This window comes from Amblyraja radiata, chromosome 3 (genome assembly GCF_010909765.2).
Source record: "Amblyraja radiata isolate CabotCenter1 chromosome 3, sAmbRad1.1.pri, whole genome shotgun sequence".
Taxonomy (NCBI): domain Eukaryota; kingdom Metazoa; phylum Chordata; class Chondrichthyes; order Rajiformes; family Rajidae; genus Amblyraja; species Amblyraja radiata.
The window spans coordinates 110,998,579-111,010,844 of record NC_045958.1 but is presented as its reverse complement, the minus strand read 5'-3'; positions in this window follow the sequence as shown (position 1 = coordinate 111,010,844).

Here is a 12,266-nt window from a genome sequence, read left to right as displayed (position 1 = left end):
TTCATCAAATATTGAGAGCAACAGATTTTAAATACACTAGACGAAATTTTAATGAAGAACCCCAAATTAGTTGTGGCAAATGGGGATGTTTCTCTTGTGCAGCAGCATAATTCTGAACTGTAAATATATGAGGTAGTGGATTCGGTCTCCATTTGTCGACTTCTTACAAGCATATGGTGCAACACAAACGTAGAAATGATCCGTTTCAGGACTGGGTGAATGGTGGTCAAGAATAACAAATTGCTATCTCCCCTTTATTCTTCTGCTTTCTACCTCTTCTTCTTTTCTCTTTATTTTCTCACTTTCTGATATCACACACTTCTCTATTTCTTTTCTATTCTCTCTCCGTCTCCTTTTTATTGTTAAAAGAAAAGAAAATGAGAAGTTGTACATGAACTGTAACATGTCAATATATACTAGGTACCTATGGTACCATATTATTGTACTTACTTCTAACTAAATGTTTTATTTTTATTTAATAAATAAATGAGGTGGTAGTATTTTGTCCATCAAAATGGCACACCAAGATATGACCATCACATTCTTCAATGCCCAAAGCTTTGTAGCCGTGTATAGTCTTCTATACGCCATTGAGAAGCATCTTTGAAAAGCCTTCACCACCAAACCTTGTCCCTAGTGTAGTAACAAAGAACTGCAGATGCTGGTTTAGACCAAAGGTAGACAAACTGCAGGAGTAACTCAGCAGGTCAGGCAGTAATCCTGGAAAAAAGGATGGGCGATGTTGCTGCAGAATGGTCCCGACCCAAAATACCCAGGGGGAGTTGAAGTGCTGAGCCACCGGGAGATTGGGTTGGTTAAGCGGACTGTGCGGAGGTGTTGGGCGAAGCGATCGCCAAGCCTGCGCTTGGTCTCACCGATGTAGTGCAGTTGAGCTAGAGCAGCGGATGCAATAGATGAGGTTGGAGGAGGTGCAGGTGAACCTCCGCCGCACCTGGAAAGACGACTTGGGTCCTTGGATGGAGTCGAAGGGGGAGGTAAAGTGACAAGTGTAGCATTTCCTGCGGTTGCAAGGGAAAGTACCAGGGGAAGGGGGTGGTTTTGGTAGGAAGGGTCGAATTGACCAGGGAGTTACGGAGGGAGCGGTCTCTGCAGAAAGCCGAAAGGGGAGGAGATGGGAAGATATGGCCTGTGGTGGGATCCCATTGGTAGACAAAAAAACTGGAGAAAATCAGTGGGATCCCGTTGGAGGTGGTGAAAATAGTAGTTTACACCGCAGCGGTATGAACATTGATCTCCAATTTCAGGTAGCCCTTGCTTTCTCCCTCCTTCCCCTCCCCTTCCCAGCTCTCCCACAGCCCACTGTCTCCGCCTCTTCCTTTCTTCTTCCCGTCTCCCCCCACCCCCACAGTCTGAAGAAGGGTCTCGACCCGAAACATCACCTATTCCTTCGCTCCATAGATGCTGCCTCACCCGCTGAGTTTCTCCAGCATTTTCGTCTAGCTAAAGCTGAAAAATGTTAGCAAGAACTAGACTCCATGTTGGGATGTGCTTCCATTGAAATTGGGAGCACCATCCATTCCAACAGCAAGTTCCATTATTGATTAAGTCATAGAGTCTTACAGTGTGGCCCACGTCAGACAACATGTCCCATCTACACTAGTCCCACTTGCCTCTGTTTGGTCCATATCCCTCTAAACCTGCACTATCCATGTACCTGTCTAAATGTTTCTTAAATTTTGGAAATGCAACTCAGCGGGCCAGTCATCTCTGGAGAAAAAGGATGGGTAACATTTCAGGTCGAGACCCATCACACAAAAGTCCTACCAGTTTATACCAGGGCAGCACAGTGGCGCAACAGTAGAGATGCCGCCTCACAGCACTAGAGACACAGGTTCGATCCCGACTACGGGTGCTGTCTGTATGGAGTTTGTACGTTCTCCCCGTGACCTACATGGGTTATCTCAGAGACCTTCAGTTTCCTCCCACACTCCAAAGATGTGGAGTGTGGTAGGTTAATTGGCTTGGTATCATTGTTTAAAAAAATTCCTAATGTGTGTAGGGTAGTGTTAGAGTGCGGGGAAAATCGCTGGTCGGTACGGGACGGACTCAGAGGGCCGAATGTATCTCTAAGCATCCGTGCTGTATCTCTGGACTAGAGTGGATTTTAAACAAATCATTAATCACAGGACAACATAAAATTTGTAGAAATTGTGACAATGAAGCAGCTTCACCTTTTTAAGGGGCAACTTGATGCCATACGGTTTGTTTTTAATATCCACCAATGCGACTCTTTCTTCCAAGGTAGTCACTCTTTGAAGGCTCTTTAAATGGACATCTATTATAGCAACATGGGCAACCTGGAAAGACACATTGGCACAAGGTTCAAGGCAAATCAAAACATGATACACACGAGAGGAATAAATCAGGGAGACACACAGAGCATCTTGCCTAGAGTAGTGGAATTCGAGAACCAGAGGACATAGGTTTACCGTGAGGGGGGGGAAAAGATTTAATGGGAATCTGAGGGGTCATTTTTTTTCACACAAAGGGTAGCGAGTGTATGGAACGAGCTGCCGGCGGAGGTAGTTGAGGCAGGGACGATCCCAATGTTTAAGAAACATTTAGACAGGTACATGGATAGGATAGATTTAGATGGACATTGGCCAAACGCAAGCAGGTGGGACTAGTGTAGCTGGGACGTGTTGGCCGGTGTGGGCAAGTTCGGTCGTAGGGCCTGTTCCTACGCTGCAAGATTCTGAAAGTTCAGACATGTGGATGTAATGTTACATTAATTTGCTCTGAACACAAGTTCATAATGAAAGGCCATTAACCTAATGTGTTATTTTGTCTCCCCACACAAAGTTTTAGTTACAGTTTTTGAGATACAGTGCTGAAACAGGCCTTTCGGCCCACCCAGGTCCACGCTGACCAGCAATCCCCATGCACTAGCAATATCCTACACACTATGGACAATTTACCAAAGCCAATTAACCTACAAACCTTCAAGTCTTCAGAGTGTGGGAGGAAATGAGCATATCCAATGCTCTATAGACTCTGGATCTGTTCCTGTGGACTGGAGGGTAGCTAATGTACCTCCACTTTTTAAGAACGAAACGAGAGAGAAAACAAGGAATTATAGACCAGTTAGCCTTACATTGGTAGTGGGGAAGATGCTCGAGTCGATTATTAAAGATGTAATAGCAGCACGTTTGGAAAGCAGTGACTGGATCGGTCAAAGTCAGCATGGATTAATGAAGGAGAAATCATGCTAGACTAATCTGCTGGGATGTTTTGAGGATGTAACAAGTAGAATGGATAAGGGAGAGCCAATGGATGTGGTGTATCTGGACTTTGAAAAAGCCTTTGACATGGTCCCATACAAGAGATTAGTGTGCAAAATTAGAGCACATGGTATTGGGGGTAGAGTATTGATATGGATAGAGAACTGGTTGGCAGAGTGGGAATTAGCAGGTCCTTTTCAGAATGGCAGGCAGTGACTAGTGGGGTGCCGCAAGGCTCAGTGCCCGGACCCCAGATATTTACAATATATATTAACAATTTAGATGAGGGAATTAAGGGTGACATATCCAAGTTTGCGGATGACACAAAGCTGGGTGGCAGTGCGAGTTGTGAGGAGGATGCTATGAGGCTGCAGGGTGACTTGGTTAGGTTGGGTGAGTGGGCAGATGCAGTATAATATGGATAAATGTGATGTTGGCTACTTTGGTGGCAAGAACAGTAACTGAAAGTAAGCATGTAGGTATAGCAGGCAGTGAAGAAAGCCAATGGCATGTTGGCCTTCATTGCGAGAGAATTTGAGTTTAGGAGCAAGGCAGTCCTATTGCAGTTGTACAGGGCCCTGGTGAGACTGCACCTGGAGTATTGTGTGCAGTTTTGGTCTCCTAATTTGAGGAAGGACATTCTTGCTATTGAGGGAGTGCAGCATAGGTTCATCCGGATGGCAGGACTGACATATGATGAAAGAATGGGTCGACTGGGCTTGTATTCACTGGAATTTAGAAGGATGAGAGAGGATCTTATAGAAACATATAAAATTCTTAAAGGATTGGATAGACTAGATGCAGGAAAAATGTTCCCAATGTTGGGGGAGTCCAGAACTTTTTACACAGAGAGTTGTGAATCTGTGGAATTATCTGCCACTGAAGGCAGTGAAGGCCAATTCACTGGATGTTTTCAAGACAGAGTTAGATATGGGGAAAAAGCAGGAATGGGGTACTGATTTTAGATGATCAGCCATGATCATATTGAAGGGTGGTGCTGGCTCGTGCGACAGAATGGCCTACTCCTTAAACCTATTTTTCGAAGTTTCTATTGTATGTTTCTATGAAGAGTCGAGAGTCAGAGAGAGTTTTTATTGTCATGTGTCCCAGATAGGACAATGAAATTCTTGCTTGCTGCAGCACAACAGAATATGCAAACCAGTGCACCTGGAGAAAACCCTCACAGGTCACGGGGAGAAGGTACAAACGCTGTACAGACAGCACCCATAGTCAGGATCGAACCTGGGTCTTGTGCCTGAACTATGGAAGATGTCAGCATTTAACTTTAAGATTGTGGGGATTACTCCGAACCAAAGTAGCTAAATTAGTATCACCACAATTTCAAACCACCTCAGGATTTTGGTCACCAGTTCAATTTTATTGATTATACGACTGCATAATGTCCAGGGCTTCGTCAAACAAAACATAGGTGTAAAAGAGATTTAGTGTATAAACAATGAGTGTTTTCAAAGGCAAGACGGTACAAAAAAGTGAAAAGTAAAGTTCTTGTTTGCCCTCATTTATTTGAGCTTCTGTGCATTTTATATTTGAAGAGCAGCAGGCAAGGTGTGCAGACCAGACTCAAAAAGCAGGCAAAATCCTAACCTGCACTGCAGATCTAATTAGGGATTATTAAATCCAAGACACATGAAAACAAAGGCTTTGATATGCAAGGGAAACAATCTACCAAATCCTCATCAACGGACACATTAAAATTTGGTGAGGCAGCATCTCTGGAGAAAATGGATGGGTGATGTTCTGAAGAAGGGTCCCAACCCAAAAACATCACCCATCCATTTTCTCCAGAGATGCTGCCTGACCCAGAGTTACTACAGCAATATGTGCTTAACATAGGCACCGTCGGCAAGGTTTAATGAATCTTATCTGTGTTCACTATGGAGGATATTTAAGTGGGAGAAGTCAAGGGGTGAGATAAAGATCTCTATAACAAGGCAAAATCAAATCAAATTTAAACAACACACAGCTGTAAAACAAAGGCTGTAGAGGCCCAACCCAAAACATCATCTTATCCATTCCCTCCACAGGTTAGTGCAGAGAAGCACAGAAACAGGCCCTTCAGCCCACACCAACCAGCAATCCTGGTACACTTGCACTATCCTAGCCACCGGGTACAATTCACTGTTTTTTTTACCAAAGCCAATTAACCTATAACCCTGTACACCTTTGGAATATAGGTGGAAATCTGAAAAGCCAGTCACAGGGGGAACATACAATCTACATACAGACAATAAACATAGTCAGAATGACACCCACTGCACCACCAGATAGATGCTGCCTGACCCACACCAAGCACCTTGTCCTTAACTTCACACCCAAATCAATTAAAAACCAAAAGGGTGGTTGCTAGCTTAAAAAAAGGGACAGGGGGGGTGTAGTTTAAGAATTCAACATTACAGAGAACAGTACGAAACAGGCCATTCAGACCACAATGTCTGTACAAAGTCATGAAGCCAAGTCTTTTCCGTTTACACACACACACAGTCGCATCTATGTAGACGCCTCTTAAACGCCACATGTTGCAACACTGCCACACCGAGCAGAGTGTTTTACACTTCATTTTGACTGGAATTTGTTTTTGACTTAACGGAGATTCAGCAGCACAGAGACAGGAGATAATAGAGCCAGGAGATAATAGAGACAGGAGAGACGGCGGCGGAATCCTTGATAAAGCCAAGGGCGGCATGTTTGCAAACACCGCCTAAGTGGTGGACACAGGACATACGAAACACATCAGGGCGGCAAGGCAGGGGGGGGGGGGGGGGGGGGGGGGGGTGGGATGGGATGTCCCGGTCTGGAGCCGGGCCGGGCCGCACCGCACCGCACCATAGTGAACGGTCAGCAGCCGGAGCGCCGTGAGTTCGAGACCCCTTTCCCCTGTAGCGCCCAACACCCGCACTAGACTCGGGCTTCACCCCGACTAACCTTCACTCAACTACAACTCACCTGTCTGAATCGCGAAGCCATTTTTTTCAACCCCCTCTCTCTCTCTCTAGGTCGCTGACCCACCCAACCAACCAACCAACAAATAAAGCTGCTCCAACAGCCCTTCGGCCCTTTTAAAGCCGGCCCGCAGTTGGGGTTGGGCTTGTCCAGCATTCATGACCAATCGGCGTCCAGCCTGGCGACAGACAGCCAACGCCAATGGTCCAAGTGTATTGGCAACGAGAGAGTCCTCAACTTTATTTGTCCCAGCAGGGGACAAAATTCATGAAAACACATTTCCCTGGGGTTTCATTGGCATCCTGTCTTGCCCCAAACAAGGTTGATTACATTGGAAAGTCAAACTTACTAAGCAATGATTGCCAAAAAAAATCCATTTGCATTCCCTCATTCTCCACATTATCAAAGGTCAACATTTAAATCAAATAGAGAAACAAGGAACTGCAGATGCTATCTTACAAAAGAAGGACAAAGTGCTGGAGTAACTCAGTGGGCTCAGGCAGCATAAGGTCGTAAGGAATAGGAGTAGAATTAGGCCATTTGGCCAGTCGAGTCTACTCCGCCAATTCAATCATGGCTGATCTATCATCTCTCCCTCCTGACCCCATTCTCCTGCCTTCTCCCCAATAACTCCTGATGCCCGCAGCATCGCTGGAGAAAAAGGAGTCGGTGACATTTTGAGCCGAGACCCTTCTTCAGACTGAGAGTCAGGGGAGAGGGAAACTGGAGGTTTGAAAACATACGGAACACATCAGGGACGGCACCGATGACCCTGGAAAGTTGGAGCCCACAATGGTCCATTGTTGGCTGTGGAGGTGCTAATAATGATGGGATATGAACAGTGAAACTAGCAGGATGACCAGGTTGGCGGAGTCACGGTGAGAGAGGGGATGCAGAGGTTACTAGAAATGAGATAAATCGACATTCTACCGCTGCTTCTCTGGAGAGAAGGAATGGGCGACGTTTCGGGTCGAGACCCTTCTTCAGACCCTGGAGCCCCTGGATTGTTCAGCCTACCGGCGTTCTTCTCCTCACCCAGCCACCTTTGTTCATAAGTTGTTATAGAGGCAGAATTAGGGCTATTCGGCCCATCAAGACTACTATGTCATTCAATCATGGCTGATCTATCTTTCCCTCATAACCCCATTCTCCAGCCTTTTCCCCATAACCTCTGACACCAGTACTAATGAAGAAATCTCTCTCTCTATATATATATATACAAAATAAAACAAATAAACAATAATAGCACTAAAGCCAAAAATAATGCCCCAAGTCTATTTAGTTCAGAGCTTATTTGGATGTTGTGGTGTTTAATGCACATGGCTGTAGGGAAGAAGCTGTTCCTGAACCTGGGCGTTAGGGCTTTCAGGCTCCTGTACCTTCTTCCCAATGGCAGGGGTGAAATGAGAGCATGGTGAGGGTGGTGTGGGTCACTGACGATGATGGCTGCCTTTTTGAGGCAGCGACTCCTGTAGATCCCATCGATGGTGGGGAGGTCAGTACCCGTGATGGGTTGTGCAGTGTTCCCGATGCATGCTGGCTTCAGGTGGAGAGTGGTCAGTGATGGAGACGGAGAGGTGGCGTTTGGTCAACTCTTCACGGTCCTCAAACAATGGAAGGGTGCATCACCCCAAAGGGGTTACATGAGTGTCGATGGTGCTATGTATGTCCGAAGAGGATAAAAGTGATGTACGAAGAGGATAAAATTAGCAACACTAGCAAATGTCTACCTTGATACTAAGAATGAATTTTGCAGTTTTCTTTTGTATATATTTTTATTACACTTAAATTACATACACACACATTTATATATATGTGTATATGTTCAGGGTGGCACAATGGCGCAGCGGTAGAGTTGCTGCCTTACAGCACCAGAGACCCAGGTTCGATGCCGACTACAGGTGCTGTCTGTACGGAGTTTGTACATTCTCCCCGTAGGTTTTCTCCAAGAACCTCGGTTTCCTCCCACACTCCAATGGCGTACAGGTTTTTTAGGTTCATTGGCTTGGTGTGGGTGTAAATGTTTCCTTAGTGTGTGTAGGACAGTGTTAATGTGTGGGGATCGCTGGTCGGCGTGGACTTCCGCGCTGTATCTTTGAAACTAAAACTAATACACACACTGAACTTTTTCTCTCGTTTATTATATTGTTTACAGAGTACTATGTTTGCATGTTCTGTTGTGCTGCTGCAAGTAAGAATGTCCTCGTTCTATCTGGGACTCATGACAAGAAAACACTCTTGAGTCCTGAAGTTTATTTTTGAGGTCTGTGTCCTTCCTTGAGTACATCGAATCCCACACCAGACTGCCCCTTCTCCCCACCCCACGCCAGCAGCCATGCCACCGCTCAGCCACCTCTCCCCCTTGCTTGCAGGAGACCAGCGATGGCATGGAGGACGTGTCGCTTTGCAACGCCGAGGGGGAGGGGCCGCGGAGACCGAAGAGAAAGAAGATCCGGTAAACGTGGAGGGTGCGGGGGGGTGTTAGCCACTGGGATGGCGGGGCTGGTTGAGTTGGCAGGGGGTCAACATTGGGAGGGGAGAGCACGGGTAATCTGTGGAACACATTGCCACAGACGACCGTGGAGGCCAAGTCAATGGATATTTTTAAGGTGCAGATTGATAAACTTTTGATTAATAATGGTGTCAGGGGTGGATTGTCACCTTGTCGTGGTGGAGAAGCTTGTGTGGACCTGAGATCCTGAGAGCGATGCCGTCTGGGAGCTATGCTCCTGGTAGGGCCACCCATGGCGGTAAGGTCGAGGGGGAGGTCTGTGACAAAGAGCAATCCAACCAAGACCTCAACGGTGGAACAGGCGGAGGACGATGGCTGACTTTAGTGGAACGTCACAACGGCTGGGAAGGCGGATGAAGGCTGCAGCAGAAAAGGGTCTCCGGTCGTCTTAGACTCCATGCCATTGGATCCTGACCCAGATCAGTCAAGGACCGTGTGGTGGCTGCCTGTGCACCAGTCTCCCCACGTTAAACAAAGTCACGCACAGGCGTCCTCCATGAGAGGACAGTCATAGTCGTTTCGAGTGACCGCCGATGATGGGTGTCAGGGGTTACGGGTAGAAGGCAGGAGAATGGGGTTAGGGGGGAGAGATTGATCAGCCATGATTAAATGGCGGAGTAGACATTAATTAGAGGGGCTAAGGTGAATGTCAGTTTGTAACAAATAGGTTAAGAATAGAGATTTAAGTATATTATTATGGCTAAAGATCACCTTTTCCACATGATCCCCAGATCATTTTATTCACTTGAGTACAAATTCAGATACAGTAATGTGATGAAGTTACTCTCTGTATCCATTCTAAATGATTTATTGGTAAATGGTTTATTCTGAGTCTCCAAATCTAATCTCTCTCTCTACCTTCTCCAACCAGGGAAATAGGTTTAGAGAGTCGCCCTTCAAGCCTTCTAAGAAGCCTAGAGAACCTTCAAGCCTTTTAAGAAGGTTACACATTTCAGTCACATTCAGATTCATAGAGTCACGAGGAACTGCAGATGCTGGAATCTGGAGCAAAGCACAAAGTGCTGGAGGAAGACAGTGGGTCAGGCACGTTTCAGGTCGGAACCTACGGACAGATTAATGTGTGTCTGGTCGGTTATGTGGGTCCCGAGGTGACTGATGTATGGGAAGAGCTGACTGTCCACAGGTCTGGGGGGGTGGGGGGGGGGTGGAGGTGTCAGGTGGGATGGGTGGCTGGATGATTTATGAGGGTGTGCACACCTTTTCATGTTCATAATTGACAGGAGCAGAATAAGCCCTGTCGGCAAATCGAGTCCACTCCATCATTCAATCACAGCTGATCTATGTTTCCCCCTCAACTCCATTCTCCTGCCTTCTCCCCATAACCTTTGATGCCTGGATAGAGTGGATGTGCAGAGGATGTCTCCACTAGTGGGAAAGTCTAGGACCCAGACGTCATAACCTCAGAATTAGACATTGCTTTAGGAAGGAGATGAGGAGGGATTGCTTTAGTCAGAGGGTGGTGAATCTGTGGAATTCTGTGTGAATCTGTGAAATTTAGGAATGGAGCAGCTGGGCTTGTACTCTGGAGTTTAGAAGGATGAGAGGGTTTCTTATTGATACATATAAGATTATTAAAGGTTTGGACACGCTGGAGGCAGGAAACATGTTCCCGATTTTGGGCGAGTCCAGAACCAGGGGCCACAGTTTAAGAATAAGGGGTAGGCCATTTAGAACGGAGACGAGGAAACGCTTTTTCTCACAGAGAGTGGTGAGTTGTAAAGATCACCTTTTCCACCTGATCGTCAAATCATTTTATTCAATTATGTACAAAATTCAAATCACCAGTCCCATTGCCCTCCGGGACTGAGAATTTCAAAGACTAACTTCATGTGACGAAGTTACTCTCTGTTATCCATTCTAAATGATTTTTGAATGGATACAGTCCATCCTACTGCCCCACCCACCACCCACCCCTGGATTGACAGTTCTCCAGGCCTTGCCGAGGCAGCGTGAGGTATAAATGGAGACAATGGGAGGTTTATTTGTGTGGGTCTGGGCTGCGTCCACAACCCTACGATTTCCTGCAGTCCTGGATGGAGCTGTTCTTTAGGCTTCTTAAGAGGCTTGGAGGGCCTTCACTGGTGGAAGAGATTCGTTTTGGAGACCCAGAATAAACCATTTACCATTTATCAATAGGTAGACAAAAATGCTGGAGAAACGCAGCGGGTGAGGCAGCATCTATGGAGCTGTGGCGGCTCCCAACGGTCGGGCCATTCCACTATCGAACCCCTCGGCACGAGAATGGACTAGTCTGGGGGCGGCCCTAAGCGACAGGGATAAAGGGCAGGGGGTTAGGCGCGATCAAAGATCCTGTAGCGAGCAAGATAGGTCACTCGACGAAAAAGATGTAGTACGGTCATGGGCAGATTCATGGGTAATTTTCTGAGAGTTGTTGGGGATATGCCAAACATCAGGTCTGTAACGATGCAGAGGCATTGGTGTGCTTTCGTGAAAACTTGCAAGGCTCGGCAGTAGAATTAGCGAGTCACTCCTATTGTGAAAGTGTTGTCGTGGCTGTCCCTCGAAGTCGACTTGATGTTGCACTCCAAGAAGCACACGGTCCTTCACAAATTAATCAACTAACTCCAATGGCAGGGGAACCAAGAAGATTGGAGCTGATAGATCTGTTGCAGCCTTCACAGCCCTTTGAGTTCAAGATACCTTGGTCCGCCATTGAGGTCTTGTAGGTTGGATCGTTCCTAGTTTGGACCCTCATCCTCGACCTTACTGCCATGGGTGGCCCTACCAGCAGCTGGTGCTTCCGACAGCATCGTCCCGGAATCATGGGGGCACGCAAGCCTCTTCACCACCACAAGATAAACGAACCATTCCATGATAAACAGCAAATTCGGAAAACTATGTCCATTTATCCTCCTGTGCATTCACTTGGTACATTTTCACCCCTGAATTGCATTTAATTGTAACTTCAGTCCCCACCCACACTTAGTTGCTGCTTCATAATTGGAATAGCAATAAGCAAAGGGTAGGGGTTGAGAAAAATGCATAGAAAGGAATTGCCAAAGCTGGTTTATACTGAAGATAGACAAAGTAACTCAGCGGGTCCGGCAGCATCTCTGGTGAAAAAGGATGATGTTAATGTTCCATGGTTTGTTTTATGTGGGGAGTCGGGGAAACTTTTTTTCAATCTCTTACCTTGCCGGAGATGCGATTGTTTTCCGGACCGTATCTCCGGTCGCTCTGCGGCCTAACATCATGGAGCTGGCGGCCTTGCTCGAGACTGACTTTGAGCCCCACCGCTGGGATCGACGCTCCAACGTCTGCGGATCCCAACATCGAGGAGCTCGTAGTCTCGGGTGGAGACCGATGCCGGGGAGCTCCAAAGTCGCAGGAGGTTTGACTAGGCCCAACTCGGGGTCTGATCCCCCCCAATGCGGGAGCTTGATTGCCCCGACATGGAGGGCCCGACGGCAGGAGCCAAGATCGCCCCATTAACGGCAGGCTCAAGGCCCCCGACCGCGGGAGAACAAAGAAGAGAAGAGGTTGAACTTTTTTTACGCCTTCCATCACAG